General features: G+C 52.5%; 1 long non-coding RNA gene across 5 annotated transcripts in view; it reads right to left on the bottom strand.

The window, feature by feature from the left end:
• Nucleotides 1-17,983, bottom strand: part of LOC119957769 — a 64,068-nt gene that overhangs the window by 44,753 nt on the left and 1,332 nt on the right. For all 5 annotated transcript variants that reach the window (XR_005458917.1, XR_005458919.1, XR_005458918.1 and 2 more), the window contains exons 2-3: nucleotides 7,378-7,462; nucleotides 3,446-3,528 (exon numbers count right to left, since the gene is read on the bottom strand). This is a non-coding gene — a long non-coding RNA (uncharacterized LOC119957769). The remainder of the gene's footprint in view (nucleotides 1-3,445; nucleotides 3,529-7,377; nucleotides 7,463-17,983) is intronic.

Below are 17,983 nucleotides of genomic sequence, written 5' to 3' on the forward strand. Positions count from 1 at the left end.
AATAATTGTGCGCTTTTCTGTCACAAATATATGAATAAATGGTCAGCGGCGGTTGGTTTCTGAAAAGTAATTGTCATTTTTAAACTTATAAGAAGTGTGGTTTTGAAAAACGGATGTGGGTTTTGATCTGCACCTCCTCTTTTCAGGTACGCGCTGTCAGCTTCATGTCAATCCTATACATTTGAGCTGAGCAAGGGGAATTCATAGAATTCTTACAGTGCAGAAGGAGGCCATTCAGCCCATCGAGTCTGCACTGACCCTTGGAAACACCACCTACCAAGTAATGTTCTCCCTCGCGATCTCAGCAAACCCACCAAAGCTGCACACCTTTAATCTCAGATTCTTTGGAGAATCTGGACTTTATTGTGCAAGTCACTTTCTAATCTGTGATTATAGATTTTCATCTAGAATTTAGTTTCTGCTGGATGACATGTGAATTTTATTTTGTGTGCCTTTTTATGGTGACTCTATTTTATTATACTCCTGTCATTTCTGGCTGTAGTGAATGGTGGTTTTGGATTTGCCAATCTCTGATATGTGAATTTGGGTTTACCTGTAATTTCCAATGTGGAAGGAAACACCTTACGCATTGTCTGTATTTTTTCGACAGTGAATGGGATCAGTGCAAACCTATTACAGTCTCATATGGGTTTGTTTTGCTCATTCAATTTGTAGCTGACAGTTTCCAGGTTGTGAATCAGTATTTTCTTCTGTACCTTTCAGTTATAGCTGTGGAATTGGCTTTTTTTCTCTTAGTTAACCTGCTATGGATGAAATGTTGTTTTTCTCCTGTACCTTTTAAATTTGGGAATGTGGGTTCAGTCTGTATCTGGCATTTTCCTTTATGCAACAGTGTGATTTACTCTCCACTTCTCTGTTCCCAATGTGAGAACATTGTTCCTATGCTGTATGTATGTTACTGCAACACAATGGAGATTTAATTCATACCTGTTCTTTATTCTGCTAATTAGATGTGGATTTTACTCTGAATCTTCCAGGCATTAAATGTGGATGTTGTGGTCGCTCAGTATCTACATATGATATGTGAATGTTTTTTTTTTACCCTGTCTGTGCCTGACTTGTGAAATTCACTTTTACAATGAAGCAAACTGATATTGGGAAGAAGCTGTGGGTTTGAAGTTTGTGTGCATATGTATTATAGGTTGGCATGTTCTTGATCCCTTGCACTCTGGGTGTAGCTTTGGCAGACAGGCAATAAGCTGAAAGAATGCAATCCACAGCCACCTTAAACACAGCAATTAGGAAGGGAGAAAATTGCTGTGTTTTTGACAATGCTCATGTTTAAACAAAAAATATACCAAGTGGTAACTGGTCTGTATGTGAAATGTGGTTACTTGGTATTTGTCACCACTGGGTCAGTATATGAGTCTGTATGTGAACCTGTAACTATCCATCTCTGCAAGTTCAGGGATTTGTTCAGTATTCATCATTCTCTGCTTCAGTGTGTGATTTTTAGAACATACAGTGCAGAAGGAGGCCCTTCGGCCCATCAAGTCAGCACCGACCCACTTTAAGCCGTCATTTCCACCCTATCCCCATAACCCCGTTTGGACTAGACCATCATCCACTAATTACCTGTCTGTATCTGACATTTGCTGGAATATGGCAGTGGACATAATTCTTTATGAGACTGTGTCTGATAGGAAGATAACCATTGAATTCATGTTGCAAATTCTAGTTCCTTCAGATGTTTTGAGTGAAATTTCTCATGTATCTGTCTGGCGCTATCATTTTTTTACATTTTGTGATTATGGAATTGATTCTCTATCTGACAATCTGATGATATGGGTGAGTTTAGGATTCTCTCTGCATCAGTCAGTCTCTGAACTGAATGTGTGAGAGATCAATTGTGGTTTGTCAATCTCTGTTTGGTGTGTGTGAATGTTGTTATCAATCTGTACCTCCCAGTCTCTGCACTGCTCTGTGAGTGTGTTTCTATTCTCTGTCAGCCAGAGGTATTGTGTGTGACTGTGGGATACATTCAGTGATCTTCAATCCCTGGCAGTTTGAGAGTGTGGTACTCAATCTGCGTCTCTCGTACATTACAGTTTAATTATTTTACTGCCATTCACTGGAACTTTGTTTAATGGGCTTAATTCTAGATTTGAAAGTCTGTGGTTTTGGATGTGTGTGTGGAATATATTCTGTATCTATTCATGCCGGTCAGTGTCAGCTATTTTCTCCATCTGCCATTACTTGTCGCAGAATCATAGAATCCCTCCAGTGCAGGCGTAGGCCATTCAGCCCATCGAGCCAGCACTGACCCTTGGAAAGAGTAACCTACCTGGGCCCAAGCCTCCACCCTATCCCCATAACCCAGTAACTACCTAACTTTTTTAGACACTGAGGAACAATTTATCCTGACCTATCCACCTAACCTGCACATCTTTGGACTGTGGGAGGAAACCCACAGGGATAAAGTGGAAACACCAGTCACCCAAAGCCGGAATTGAACCTCGGTCCCTGGAGCTGTGAAGCAGCAGTTCAAACCACTGTGCCACCCCCTAATCTGGAATGTGAGACTAAATTTACTTCTGTATCTGTCAGGCTTGTGCACTTTATCTGAAAGAAGTTTCAATTTTTGGCTGTCTATCCAGGGTGCTGTATGGAGGCATGAGGTGAATTGTGTACCTGTCAGTCTATGGAAACTGAACGTGAATTTGAGATAAATTCTGTATTCTAGTTTCCGAATTATATATGAATAAGCAGCTCATTGATGTCAGTGTTGGAAGTGAGTCGAAAGTTTCCATTAGTTCTGCAATTAGTAACTGTGGTCCTGAACCATTCTGTACACACCATTCTCTGGTACTGTACAGAGATACTGTTTTCCTTCTGGAACTGTCACTGGTGGTATTGTGTGTAAATGCAGGATTTACTCTGGATTTACTCTGTCATTCTCTGATATTGTGTGCGAGGGATTTCTTCGGTTTCTGTATTACTCTGGTGAAGTGAGAACATGTATGTATCTTTCTGTGCTGGATTTCAGTTTCCTCCAATGTGCAATAATGTTGTCTTCACTCTGCCTTTGTCAGTCTCTTGTCCTGTGTCCCTGGTGTTGTGTATAACTGTGGAATTCTGCTGCACTGCCACATAACGAATATCTGAGACAATGTGTTGCAGTTAATCTACTTAAATTTTAACCAATGTCATACCGTGCAATTTAATCTAAGGATGTGTTGCTTTTGCCCTGAGCTAAATGTGTCCAACTCACAGGTGTACAAGGTTGGAGAGGAATGAATACAACCTCCCTCATAACTGCTCTGTTTGACTCATTTACTGAAAGGTTGCCTGGCAACATTTGTATCTGTGTATGTCTCTAATTGTATTTTTGTTAGACTGTAGACCTAATGATCTGGCAGCATCTGTGTGCTGTATGAGTGACACTGTACCTATTGTGTGCTGGAAACAGCTCGCTGAACCTCACCTTCTGTCGACGAATAATCTGTTTTTGTCATTGTTTTCCGTGCATAAAGAAAACGTAACTCCGATATCTAAAGAATAGGTGAGCTGGAAGACAGAAATGGAATCAATATATTTTTCCCAATAATTATTGTAATGAACAATCATAAAAGCGAAACCAGCGGCACATCTAGTGGCTTTTCACAGTAACTTAACTGAAGCCCACTTGTGACAATAAGTGATTATTATATTACATAAGTGTAATATAATGCACTGCAGCAATCTGTTCCTGCTGATCTGGTGTTTTGAGCGATGTTACAACAATTTTCAGACATTTACACAGAGTTCATCACTGTTGCTCAAGTTGGACAATGCGATGGAGCAGTAACTTTGGGAGGGTCAGATTTCTCTTGGCAATTCACTTTGAACTTACTGTGCAACCGGAAACAAGCAGATACTGTTTAAAATAGAACTTGTCACTTCTCAGCTGGAGCCTGGTTGAGGGAGAGAAAGCAGCAATGATCCTCAGCAGCGAGAGCTTTTGCCCCTGTCCACACAGTGGGTGAGAATTGCTTCTCCTTCCCCCACACTGACTCCAGTTCCGGGAGCAGTTCCTGGTCCAGGGGGCAGATCCCAAACAGCGGCTGCCTCCGCCTGATTGTCCGGCCCAGTGCTCAATGCCATTCTCTGAGGCAATGGGCAGCCACCATTCTAAAGCCATGCGCTGCTGTGAACAGATGCTGTTTGTTCACTTCCCGGTGGGGCAGTGATGTCTCCGACCGCTGCTGAATGAAAGCCCATTCCGCTCACTGGCTCAATGGAGCTGAGAGACAGTGTGGGGGAGGGGCTGTGCCTGTGCACTCACCCTCAGGCTGACAGGCAGGGGGCGGGGTTAACCCGGGCATGCGCAGATTCATGTGCAGCAATTCCGCTTTGAGAATCAATGGGAATATTCCCCATTTCACTGTCATTACATATAGAGCAAAACCTCCGATAGAGCCCGTGTTGGGGGGACTGTGTGTGTGTGGGTGCAAGTGGCCCTGCGCCCCAGGGCTCAACCAATCACATTTGTAGCTGTGTGTTTGTCCCAATGAGATATTCAATTTGCAGCCATTGCCTGCAGCTTGTTTCTTATTACACTGCCATTCAGCCCCTCAAACTCACACTTTCTGCAAACTGACAGACGAGACAGAGGAAAGTGAGGGAGGACCTGGGGGGGGGGGGGGGGGGGGGGGGAGAGCAAGGTGATGTAACAAAACCCAGCAAGAAAGAATGGGGGCAGCAGTGAAGAATAGGGGGAAGGGAGCAAAGGGGGAGAACAAAAAAAGGGAGCCAGAAAGGGGAATGGAGAAGGAAACAATAATGGGGGGGGGGGGAGCACAGGGGGAGACGACAGTGGCAGCAACCACAGCACGGTGAGGGAACACGAAGAAAAACGGGAAGGGGAACGAGCAATAACCCAGTTAGATGGTCGGTGAAAAGGAAAGAGAGGGGAGGAAAGACCACACCCATCCGGGTATATTTCCCAGACCCTGTGTGTTTTGTTTTGTAAGGTACCTGTATCCACAACGTGGACAAAACTGTGTTTACAGCAATTATTAAAGAAAAGGGAGAGTATCGGGGGGGGGGGGGGGGGGGGGGGGGGGTGGGGTCCAGGGAGAGGGGAGCTCGGTGGGTCAGGGAGAGGGGAGCTGGGCGGGGGGGGGTCAGGGGTCAGGGAGAGGGGAGCTGGGCGGGGGGGTGGGTCAGGGAGAGGGGAGCTGGGCAGGGGGTTGGGTCAGGGAGAGGGGAGCTGGGCGGGGGGGTCAAGGAGAGGGGAGCTGGGCGGGGGGGTCAGGGAGAGGGGAGTTGGGTGGGGGGTCAGGCAGAGGGGAGCTGGGCGGGGGAGGGGGGTCAGGGAGACGGGAGCTGGGCGGGGGGATGGGGTCAGGGAGAGGGGAGTTGGGTGGGGGGTCAGGCCGAGGGGAGCTGGGCGGGGGGAGGGGGTCAGGGAGAGGGGAGCTGGGCGGGGGAAGGGGGTCAGGGAGAGGGAGTTGGGGAGTGGGGGGGGTCAGGCAGACGGGAGCTGGGCGGGGGGATGGGGTCAGGGAGACGGGAGCTGGGCGGGGGGATGGGGTCAGGGAGAGGGGAGCTGGGCGGGGGGATGGGGTCAGGGAGAGGGGAGTTGGGTGGGGGAGGGGGGTCAGGGAGAGGGAGTTGGGGAGTGGGGGGGGTCAGGCAGACGGGAGCTGGGCGGGGGGATGGGGTCAGGGAGAGGGGAGTTGGGTGGTGGGGGGGTCAGGGAGAGGGGAGCTGGGCGGGGGAGGGGGTCAGGGAGAGGGGAGTTGGGTGGTGGAGGGGTCAGGCAGAGGGGAGCTGGGCGGGGGGATGGGGTCAGGGAGAGGGGAGCTGGGCGGGGGGCGGTCAGGGAGAGGGGAGCTGGGCGGGGGGATGGGGTCAGGGAGAGGGGAGTTGGGTGGTGGGGGGGTCAGGGAGAGGGTAGTTGGGTGGTGGGGGGGTCAGGGAGAGGGGAGCTGGGCGGGGGAGGGGGTCAGGGAGAGGGTAGTTGGGTGGTGGGGGGGTCAGGCAGAGGGGTGCTGGGTGGGGGGATGGGGTCAGGGAGAGGGGAGTTGGGTGGGGGGGAATAGGGAGGATTGTTTGCTGAGCAGACGGCGACAGCCTGTTATTAGAGAAACCTGAGAAGAAGCCTTTGTGTTCAGTAAAATAAATGAAAACAAACGGCAATGTATCTAATTTCGAAAATGCTGAAAAGATATTTTTTTTTTTAAAAGTGTGTAAAAACAGAGGGGCGTGCACAACAAGAATGTGTGTAAACTAGTGGAGCTTCGAAACGATTGGAAGTGGTTCAAGCAGGGGTGTGCATTAAGCAGGAGAGTGCATCAAACAGGGCAGTGTATCAAGCAGGGGAGTGTGTAAAGCAGGGGAGTGTGTAAAGCAGGGAAGTGTGTAAAGCAGGGAAGTGTGTAAAGCAGGGAAGTGTGTAAAGCAGGGCAGTGTGCAAAGCAGGGCAGTGTGCAAAGCCGGGCAGTGTGCAAAGCCGGGCAGTGTGCCAAGCCGGGCAGTGTGCCAAGCCGGGCAGTGTGCCAAGCCGGGCAGTGTGCCAAGCGGGGGAGTGTGCCAAGCGGGGGAGTGTGTCAAGCGGGGGTGTGTGCAAAGCAGGGCGGTGTGTAAAGCAGGGGAGTGTGTAAAGCAGGGCAGTGTGTAAAGCGGAAGAGTGTATGGAACCAGAGGAGGATGCACAACAAGAGTGTGTGTAAAATGAGGAGTGATTGCAGCAGTTGAGTGTTCAAACCAGGGGAGTGTGTTAAACTAGAGCTGTGTGAACCAGGGGATTGTGTAAATGAGGGGATTGCCTCACAGCGGCAGGTTCCAAGGTTCGTTTCCCGCTTGGGTCTCTGCCTGTGCAGAGTATGCACGTCTTCCCCGTGTCTGCATGGGTTTTCTCCGGATGCTCCGGTTTCCTCCCACAAGTCTCGAAAGACATGCTTGTTGGGAGAATTGGATATTCCCCCAATATTTAGCTTTGAGACTTGTCTCAGTTCAAGCTCATGAATAATTCTGTTCTTTTCAATCAGCAGCACTGACTTTTTACGAGCACCTAAAGTTCACAACTTGTGAGATGAAAGAGCTTCCGGATATCTTTTAATCCAACAAAGTTACAAAGAAGTGCAAATGGATACTTCCACATTGATTGCTCAATCTATAAGCTAATTAATACTATACTGGTTACTTTATAGATGAAAAGCTGTCATAACAAGTTGATCCAACGTTCCATGATATGGAGTAGGGGTGAATTGTGGAAAATTATCCCACCTGCCCTCTCGTGTATCACTGTTGGATTGGACATGTTTATCTGGGAGTTGAGGTCAATGTAAGTGTGACTGCTTCTGTTCCCTGTGACGGTGGAGCTGATGTTGTGTCTGTGTCTCTGCAATGTTGGATTAATATTGTACTTACTGTCAGTTAGAAGGAGACGGCTGCACATTCATGTTGCTGAGGAATCATCATCTTGTTCTGGGAACTCATCTCTTCATCAGTTGAACTAGGGGGAAGAAAGCAAATCTCTTGTAAATCAGGGTCAGCTGAGGCCAATGAGAGATCAATCAATTCTTTCAACTGATAATCAGTAAAAGAAAGAAATAACTCTCCAAACCCTAGCCCAGAATCAGACAATAAGCCAGGCCCAGAAAGAGCTCTCCCTTCCCCCCGCTCACTCCAAGTCCCGGAACAAGATGGGGCTCCCGCTGCGCCTCTTGCAAACAGCCCCCGATTCTCCCTGAACTCCCCCCGAGTCAGTAATGATCTCTGAGCCTCTTTGCTCACACTCCCAAATGGATGTGCTGCTGCAATGAGAACGCTGTTTCCTCGCTGGAGGGGCTGCGCATGCGCTGTCAGCTTCAGAGTGACGACAGGCAGGGGCGGGGCTACACCACGGCAGCATTGTGGATAGCACAATGGCTTCACAGCTCCAAGGTCCCAGGTTCAATTCCGGCTTGGGTCATGTCTGCGCAGAGTCTGCACATCCTCCCCGTGTGTGCGTGGGTTTCCTCCGGGTGCTCCGGTTTCCTCCCACAGTCCAAAGATGTGCAGGTTAGGTGGATTGGCCATTATAAATTGACCTTAGTGTCCAAAATTGCCCTTAGTGTTGGGTGGGTTTACTGGGTTATTGGGATAGGGGGAGGTGTTGACCTTGGGTAGGGTGCTCTTTCCAAGAGCCGGTGCAGACTCGATGGTCCGAATGGCCTCCTTCTGCACTGTAAATTCTATGAATACACCAGACATGCGCAGATCACCGCAGCAATTCAACATTGAGAATCAATGGGAATATTCCCCATTTCACTGTCATCACAGATAGAGCAAAACCTCCGATATAACCCGTGTTGGGGGGACACTGTGTGTGTGGTTTTATAGGGTTTAACAACTGTAACAATATTGTTGTGTTGTTTTTTTTGGTATTTTGTGAGTGATGACCTGCTGGGCTTATCGACACGCAGCAGGATTAAAACCCTGCATCCGCCGACTATCCTGGCCTGTTGCACAGCGTGACAACAATGTAAAAGAACAAAAATTATCTGAGGGACAAAAGCTAACCGCACCCTGCGAAAATCAGGGTCGATAAGGCAGCCCAACCCAACGGTGCCCACCAAGAATGCAAGGCCTCAAGTGTACCCGTGGTCACCGCATGCTACAGGTCCAGGGACACCTGGCCGCGAACAGGGCCGCGGAAGAGGGGCAGACAGTCAGGCCGGATGACACCCTCGGTCGCCCGCTAACTGGACCTATCAATGGCAAGTTTGGCCAGGCCCAGGAGCCGGTTCACAAGGAGGCCCTCCACCTTCCACCCTCCCCCCTGCACCGGATGTCCGTAGGTCAGGAACGTGGAGCTAAAGTGCAAAGACAAAAACAACAATGTCGTCAAAAAACTAAAAAGGGAATGCAGCCGAGGAAAGACAACATACACATGCTCCACGGTCTCCACCAGGCCGCAAACGTGACAGGTCTCTGGGGAGGCCGTGTGGTAACTTTACCTACGGTTGCACGGCACTGCCTTGTGCAGCTCCCTCCACTCCAGGTCCCCAAATCTGACAGGGAGGACGCCTCCGTCGAGGGACCTCCAGCGGAATGTCCGCCGCTGGACGGCGGGCGAGGGCAAGGAGGTGGAAAGTGTGCAGCAGGAAACCCCTCTGCGCGGTGCTAAAAGACACAGGAGGTGATTCCGTGAGGCGGCTGGGGTTGTGGGGTACAGCAGGGATCCGCTCAGACGGGATGCTACGGCACAACTGCGCCCTCTCGAGTCCAAGTGTGCCCACGGGGCCGAGCACGACCATTTTGAGGCCTCAGATGATTTTGGCCGTGTGCTGCATGGTCTGCGCCCAGCGAGCTCGTAGGGCATCACCCAGTCCAATCCTCTGCCACCCTGCACATCCCTGCTCCTGGTCACCCCGGCATCCACAGCCCTCCACTCTGCCAGGCAACGGAATGGATATTGGCGGAGGTGCAGATTCATGAGCAGCGGCTCCCTTACGATAGCAACTGCTCCTGAGGGGGGGGGAGCTGTGGCACGTGGCGACCATATTCCAGACTTTGAGAAGGTCCTGGTGCAAGACGGGCAGCACCAACAAAGAATTCTGAAGACTTTGCTGGTCAGCGAACAGGGGTAGCAGATTCGAGGTCAGGTCATGTACCTGGCGGAAGAAATACGTCACCACAGCACACCATCGTTGAGGAGGCTCAACGTACAGGTATAACTACAGAGTCTGAAGGGGGAAAGTCGTGATGTGGGCACACCAGCGCCTGACCGCTCTCCGCTATTGGGAGACTCAAGACCTCTGCAGGGACCCAGTGCAACCCATTGTCCCAGAGGAACCGAATCAGAGTTCTCTGTATGTGTGTGACAAAGACAGGGGGAAGGGGCAAAGTGACCAGCCGGTACAACAGCATGGAGGCTATCAGCTGGTTTATGATGAGAAATCGACCCCTGTGGGACAGCACTCGTAGCAGTCCTGTCCAGCGTCCCAGGCGAGCGGTGACCATGGTCTCCAGCTCCTGCCAGTTCGCCGGCCAAGCTTCCTCTGCCGGGCAAAGATGGACTCCCAAGTAGAGAATGTTGGTTCAAGGAGAGGATGTTGGTCGAGCTCCAGCTGAAGGGCCTGAGCTCCTCTGGGAGAGGGTTCATCTGCCACGGACCGACCAGGAGTCCGGAACATTTAGCCCAGTTGATCCGAGCAGAAGATGCGGCGGAGACACAGCCTGGCACTCTCGCATCCTCTGCAGGTCACCGGGGTCAGTGAACATAAGGAGCATATCATCAGCGGAAGCCGAAAGGACCACTGCCATGCTCGGCTCATGCAGAACCAGCCTCGGCAACCTCCTCCACAGGAGGCGCAGGAAAGGCTACACGCAAAGAGAATTATGTTGGCCGGACAAGGGGCAGCCCTGACGCACTCCTCTCCCAAAGCGAAGGGGCGCCGTCAAGGACAGGTTAACCTTAATCAGACACTCCGAGGCAAAGTACAGTAATCGGATCCGGGCGACAAAGTGCGTCCTGAACCAGAAGGCTCGCAGAGGCCCGAGCAAATACTCCTGCCCCACCCTGTCGAACGCCCTCTCCTGGTCAAGAGGCAGGAAGGCGCTCAACATACCATTCCTCTGGGAATGATGGATGTCCCGGACCAGATGGATATTATTGTAAATGGTGCGGTTTGGGACGGTGTAGGACTGGTCCATGTGGTCCAGCACAGGGCCAAGGCACAAAGACTTGACCTTGGCAAATATTTAATAATCCGTGCTGAGGAGGGAGACTGGTCACCTGTTTTTGAGTCAGCGGAGATCCCCCTTCTTGGGCAGCAGGGCAATAACGGCCCTGCGCCAGAAAAGGGGAATCTCCCTGTTCACGATGCATTCCCCAGGACCCCCATATAGTCGCTCCCCAAGACGTTCCAGCCCTGGGGTCTTGCTCCTTGACAAGCTGTCAAGGGCACCGGTCAGCTCTTGAAGACTGATGGTATAGTCGAGCCTCCCGACGCCCTCCGGGCTGACCTGCGGCAGGTCCTCCCACAGATCTCGGCAGGCGTCCTCGCTACACGGATCCGGAGTAAAGAGGTCAGAATAAAAGTCCCTGATTAGGGTCCTGACCCCCTCCGGATCCGAGACGAGGGACCGTCGCGCCCAGCAGTGAAGAAATCTGCGTCCTCTTTCCAGCGAGTAGAAGGGGGGAGCCGCAGTCCATGTCTGTCAAGAGATGGATCCGCGACCTCATGTACGCGCCATGGGACGCGACAAGTTCCAGGTTCCGCAGCGTGCCCCTCAACTTGCTGTACACCAGCCCCAGGGCCGGGTCCTCATCGGGATGAGCCAGACGTGATTCCAGATGGACGACTGCTTCAGCCAATTTGGCGATTGTGGATTTCCGCTCTGCCGTCGACCCCTTTGTGTCCCTCTGACAGAAGTCGCGGACATGAATCTTGCCCACGTCCCACCACAGCCTCAAGGAGGGGAAGCCATCCCGTTTCTTTCTCCAGCCGGCCCAGAAACGGAGAAACGAGTCCAGGAACCGCTCGTTGTCCAGCAGCGTGTTGTTAAAGTGCAAGTACGCGGACTGTGCCGGAGCGCGGGACGGGCCGAGCCCCACCCACACCAGGTGATGATCCGAGCACGGCACCAGCTCCAGAGATGCCGTCGGAACGCTGGGCAAGTACGTCCTAGAAATGTAAAGACGATCGATTCTGGACGCTCCGAACAGAGGGCCCACAAATGTGTACACTGCGATTCAGGATGGAGAGTTCGCCAGACGTCCACCAAGTCGAAGGACCTGTTCAGGTCCATTAACATCACCACCGCCTGTGTGCTGCTCTGGACTCCACTACAGTCCTTGTCCTGGAGGGTGCAATTGAAGTCCTCTCCAAGGATGATGCACTCGCCCAAAGGGATGGTGCTGTAGCCAAAGAAGTTGGCCATTCCCTCAATACAAAATGGAGGAACGCAAAGCTTGCAAGTTAAAATGGACAAAGTTTGCAGCACAAGCAGGCTGCAACAAGCCAATGTGGATTCTGTCTGCTTAGAGAGCAGACAGCACTGAAACGAACATTCCGCATACTAATGAGGCAATCTCCGGGACAGTTAACATGGTAATGGAACAATCCCAGGGACAATGGACACAAATAGGGAAGTGATTGCAACATTGTACAGGATACCAGACACCCCGGCACCAGCGGGGTTCGAAGACAAAGCACCTGAAGGCCCGCCCAGTAGCCGAGGGACAGCCTCAGTATTGGGGGGGGATTCAAACAAATCGATTGGGAAGAGACCCAATCGATCCCCAGCAGATAGAGGGTCCGCCCAAAAGGGCGCGAAGCCCTAGGACCTATAAAAGACAGGTCCCAAACTTAGTTTGTTCTTCTTGACCAGTCCTCCTCTCTTGACCAGCCCTCTCGACCAGCTTTTACCGAAGAAGACCTTGACCGAGAGAGAGAGGAGAGGTTTGGGACAGCAGCCGCCAGCAATTAAGTGTCTCACAACGATCGCTACCAGAGATAGACACTCCTGACCCCTTTTTAACCCGTACCAACCTGAAGTCTGCAGACTCAATACAGAGCAAGAGGCCTTGTCCCCTGATCTGGCAGTTCCTTTAAGATAAGTATTAGTTTATATAGTGGTAGGAATAGTTTAGTCATCTTAGCGTGTGCATGAGTAGATTATAGTTCAGGGGTGGGCAAACTTTTCCGTGCAAGGGCCACATTCAGAAATTCACAATTTTAAAGGGCCGCATAGTATATTAAGTAAAATAATTACTTCACCCGGTTATGATTCTGGGCGCCTCATATAGAACATAGAACAGTACAGCACAGAACAGGCCCTTCGGCCCTCGACGTTGTGCCGAGCAATGATCACCCTACTCAAGTCAACGTATCCACCCTATACCAGTAAGTAACCCAACAGCCCCCCCCCCCCCATTAACCTTAAAAAAAATTAAAAATTAAAAAAAAATTTTTTTTTTTTTAAAAAACATTTTTTTTTAATGACTTGGTGGGCCGCATAAAGACCTTTGGTGGGCCGCATGCGGCCCGCGGGCCGTAGTTTTCCCACCCCTGTTATAGTTGTACTATAATAAACTCATTTGTTTGAACTTACTAATTGGTGTATGGTTTTATGCTTTGAACTTGACCTTGAAACTTGTGTCGGTATCTTAACGATACCTGGCGACTCCAGAGATAAGTAACGAAACAGAGCCAAATCGAGTGTTAAGCACACTCATCCAAAACGAGCAACATTTAGTGGTGACATCCACCGGGACTCGATTAGAAGTGCCCCCCCCCCCCCACTCCGAGAGAACTCAGAAATTTGAATCTGAAATCCAATTAAGAAAAGGAAAAACCACAAGTGTTCAAGGAGTTCAAATCAATAGTCATAATTCGGAAGTGTGTTTTTGCATACGTAACTAACAGGGTTGTAAGGTTAAACCCAGAGATTTTTGTAGCAACAAACTGTCGGGAGTTTATAAGTCGGAACATAGCGAAAGCCGTACCCGTATTTATAAGAATTGCTTTATCATCCCTCATTCCAAATTAAAGAGAGCATAGAGAAAAGGAAATGGCCATGCAGGCAATGGAACGCCTCATCAACCCAGAGCAGATCGTGGTCGGAGCGACCAACAGTAGAAGAGTCGGTCAGTGTCCCGTGTGGGAGCTGGAACTCAGGAAGTACTTCAAAGGGAACTGATGGCCCCTTTGGAGTGAGTTTTGTGTGAATGAGGAGACAGGTCCCGGGAGTATAGGACATACTTGTTGGAAGAACCTATCTCAAATTCATAAAAAGAATTTAGGAAAAGCACGCAAGCCGATGGCAATTGTGTCCTGTTTGGCACAATTGCAAGGCACGGAGGAGGTCGTTCGGACGCTCTGCAAAGAACGAGCAACAGTGCCAAGAAGAGTGGACCCTTTGCCAAAGAAAGTCGTCTGCTGCGGCCCGGCCAGGGGAGTGTATACATTCACAAAGTGAAGCACCACGTCCCTGTCGCGGATCGTTAAATGCAACAGACGGCCTGGCACTGGCTCCTTGATCCTCAAGATCCCTGTCTGAAAATGTGGAGCCAACAAGATAGCCACCCCGCCCGAACGTGGGGCCAAGTGACTCATAAAGTCTCATTCTTGCCACTCCAGGGTCCACTTAGCTTCGTCCCCCGGAATGGCGAGGGTTTCTTGCAGGAAGCACATCCCGTACTTTCCGCCCTGGAGGACAGAGAAACACTGGAAACGGTGATGCGCGTCCGTGCTGCCGTGGATGTTGAGGCTGGCTATGGTTACCTCCATGTCAGTTGTAGCATGTGTCCTTCACCAATCAGCCATAACTCAGTGCTCAGGGGAAATAGAGGGTTGTCGCCCCCTCCACTCCCTCAGGAGCCCCGCGAGGAACAGAACAGCTTGGCGCTGCTCCCCTTGGTCTGGGTCGATCCCACCCCTAGGATCGGTCTCAGGCGGGTTCCTCACAGGCTCTCTCATCGATTCAGAGTCCGTGGACGGCGGCGGCTCCGACCCTGCCTCCACCGTCGACGTTGGGCCCTCGGAGAGACCCAGGAACAGCACCGGGAACGGCTCCAGGATGGATCCTGGGCTCCATGGTAACGTCTACATGGGCCTTGTGAGTGGGGAACCTTCCTCGCCGCCACCCGCCTACAGCCTGAAGATATCGGGGCTCTGGTGGCTGCCGCCAGCCCCCAGCGATGAACAAAAGGAGGTGACCGGGGAGTAAAACTACACCGGGCGGAACGAGCACTTGGGGGTCAGGTCTCCGCCCGCCCCCCGGCCTCCCTGCTCGGGGGACGATGGCAGCTCAGGAGCCTCAGCGGCCTTGGAGGCTGCCTTGGCCTTCTTTTTAACGGGGCTGGATGTCAGTATGATGGGAATAAACCCAGGAGATACCCGGCCCCGCTCGCCTGGGGAGGGGATAGCGAGATCCACCACCTCCTCCAATCCGGGCCGGCGGTGCTTGCGGAGAGGGGCAGGCTGATCTTGCTGTGGGGCCTCCACCGCTGGAGGGCCCTCGGTAGCGTCCCCCCCCCCCCCCAGCCCCTGGCACTGTGGTGAGGCTGGAACAGCCTCCAGCTCGGGGCCGTACACAGGGTCCCCACCGCCCTCCGGACCCCGTGTGTTGGTCTCTCCGAGCCCCTCATGTTGTTGTGAGGCGGTGGCGGTATCCCGAGGTGAGGCTGCAGCCTCTAAGTTGGTTGGGACGGGCACGGGGTCAGTATGCGTGATGGGGCCAAGGTGTGGATGGGCCCGGTCTGACCGTCGCGCCGTCTTCCCTTTGGCCTTTTTAGGCTGCCTCTTGGCTAGCGGAGGCTCCCCCTCCCCCCCCCGCCAGCAGCTACGGTGTTGTTAGGGGCCGGCTGCTGGGCAGACAAAGAGGTGGTAGAGGAGAGGGTGGCCGTGCCAGCCACGGCCGTCCTGGAGCTGGTGTTGGCGGCAGCCGTCAGGGTGGGGCAGTTGCGGTGAATATGCCCCAGCCCTCTGTAAGCATGGCACTGCATACCATCCACAGACCGGATCTCTTAATGATCCTTCCCTTGGTGGGGAACCACAAAACCCTCCCTCCGTGACCTTCTCCCAGGTAAGGCGGGCAAAAACCCGATGCCGGAAGGAGAATACATGACGGAGGGAAGGGTCCCGTATACCGAGTGTCAGAGGTGCCACCCCGGACCTGACCTCCCCCAGGAAGTTGAGATGGGGGAGGAGGAGCTCAGTGGGGAGGTAGGGTGGGACATTGACACGTTCGGCAGTGGCCTCCAGCGGGTCCACCGCCATGTGTCCCACCCACTGTGAACCCCCTTTCCAGGACACGGTGGGCCGCCTGCTCGGCACGCAGGAAAAACACAGCCTTGCCATACATCGCAGAATCAGCTACGATGGCCAAGGGGCCAACGACCCCAGCCATCACACGAGTGCACGCCTCACTGGTCATGGTGGGATGGGCATAACATTTGACCCTAAGTTGCCAGGTTAGTAGGCGGAATGGCGAGGGGGCCGTGGAGGGTCGAGAGGCTGTCGCCCCCGCACAGGTTCTTGGCCGCCCTGCCCCCGGCAGAGTGGAGGATGCCCCTGGGTACTGGCTATGCCCACCTTTGGTATGGCACAACCAGGGTAATAGGGGAAAGACGTGGCACCACAACAGCAGGTGTCACAGGGCAGCAGCAGATAGTCACTGTAAGCCGGGCAGCGTTCTTCAGCCCCGGACGGGCCTAAAGCAAAGTGGCAGCTGCCACACACCCACCACGGGGGTGAAAAAGGTGGGCGGACTGCACTCTTCAGCCCTGTGAGGGCCCAAGGCAAAGTCCTTTGTCTTCACAGCAGCCCCAGGCCGACCCACTCCCACCTCACTCAGAGGGGCGGGAGGGCAGAGGGCAGGGTCTTCACCCCGGGATGGGGAACAACACCAGGCCCCAGGTGGTCCCGGTCCCACCTCACTCAGAGGGGCGGGAGGACAGAGGGCAGGGTCTTCACCCCGGGAGGGGGAACAGCACCAGGCCCCAGGTGGTCCCGGTCCCACCTCGAGCACTGGGGCGGGAGAACAGAGGGCAGGGTCTTCACCCCGGGAGCGGGGGCAGCAACAGGCCCCAGGTGGTCCCGCTCCCACCTCGGGCACTGGGGCAGGAGAACAGAGGGCAGGGTCTTCACCCCGGGAGGGGGAACAGCATCAGGCCCCAGGTGGTCCTGGTCCCACCTCGGGCACTGGGGCGGGAGAACAGAGGGCAGGGTCTTCACTCCAGAAGGGGGGGCAGCAACAGGCCCCAGGTGGTCCCGCTCCCACCTCGGGCACCGGGATGGGAGGACAGAGGGCAGGGTCTTCACCCCGGGAGCGGGAACAGCACCAGGCCCCAGGCAGTCCCGGTCCCACCTCGGGCACTGGGATGGGAGAACAGAGGGCAGGGTCTTCACCCCAGGAGGGGGGCAGCAACAGGCCCCAGGTGGTCCCACTCTCACCTCCAGCAGCAAAGCAGCAGCTCCACTCCCACAAGTCTGAGACACTGTGTGTGTGTTGGTGCAAGTGGCCCTGACCCCAGGGCTCAAGCAATCACCTTTGTAGCTGTGTGTTTGTCCCAATGAGATATTCAATCTGCAGCCATTGCCTGCAGCTTGTTTGTTATTACACTGTCACTCAGCCCCTAAAACTCACACTTTCTGACTACCATTTCATTGATTCACTTCATTTTAACCCCTTTCATATTTGAAATTGAATTTGGTTGGATACTATTCTGGTTCACACAGTCCGCTGGTTGATACATTTCAGAGGCATTAGACAATTGTCTTGTCTTGGACAGTCCCCTGGTTTGAAGCACTCCCCTGATTTCCACACTCCCTGGTTTACCCACACCACTGATTTACTCACTCCCCTGGTTTCCAATTTGTAATTGAATATGATTTGAACACTCTGCTGGTTTCACAGTCCAGTGTGTCTACACGTTCTCCCCATGTTTCCTCTGGATGCTCTGGTTTCTTCCCACAGTCCAAAGATGTGCAGGTTATGTGGATTGGCTCTGCTAAATTTTCCTTCGTGTCCAAAAAAGATGAGGGAAGGTTTCCAGGGAAAGGGTTGTGTGGGGATAGGTGTGGGCTTCGGTAGTTGGGGGGGCTAGTTTAGCACAGTGGGCTAAGCAGTTGGCTTGTAATGCAGAACAAGGCCAGCAGCGCGGGTTCAATTCCCGTACCAGCCTCCCCAAACAGGTGCCAGAATTTGGCGACTGGGGCCTTTCACAGTAACTTAATTGAAGCCTACTTGTGACAATAAGCTATTATTATTAGTATGTTCTTTACAAGGGCCGTTGCAGACTCGATGGGCCGATAGGCCGCCTTCTGCACTGTAGATTCTGTGAAATCTTTAAACTCAGCTCCAGTTGAAAGTTTCTCCAGTCTCTACTTGAATAGTTAACATACAGTTCTGAGCAGCTTGCAGCACTTTCTCTGTAACGTGCACCATGACATACTGCCAAACCTGGATTTTAAAATATTTCTTCAGTAACTGCATGTTTACCAATAATAATTCTTATAAAATGTGTCATTGCTTAGGTCTC

This window comes from Scyliorhinus canicula, chromosome 27 (assembly GCF_902713615.1).
Source record: "Scyliorhinus canicula chromosome 27, sScyCan1.1, whole genome shotgun sequence".
In the NCBI taxonomy this organism is placed as follows: Eukaryota; Metazoa; Chordata; class Chondrichthyes; order Carcharhiniformes; family Scyliorhinidae; genus Scyliorhinus; species Scyliorhinus canicula.